The sequence below is a fragment of the Myotis brandtii genome, unplaced genomic scaffold (assembly GCF_000412655.1).
Source record: "Myotis brandtii unplaced genomic scaffold, ASM41265v1 scaffold49, whole genome shotgun sequence".
NCBI lineage: Eukaryota > Metazoa > Chordata > Mammalia > Chiroptera > Vespertilionidae > Myotis > Myotis brandtii.
The window spans coordinates 4,999,637-4,999,840 of record NW_005368707.1 but is presented as its reverse complement, the minus strand read 5'-3'; positions in this window follow the sequence as shown (position 1 = coordinate 4,999,840).

Here is a 204-nt window from a genome sequence, read left to right as displayed (position 1 = left end):
TTGTGGTGACCCCCAACCATAAAATTATTTTCATTGCTACTTCATAACTGTAATTTTGCTACTGTTATGAAACTTAATGTAAATATCTGATATGCAGGATGTATTTTCATTGTTACAAATTGAACATAATTAAAGCATAGCAATTAATCACAAAAAATATGTAATTATATATGTGTTTTCCGATGGTCTTAGGCGACCCCTGTG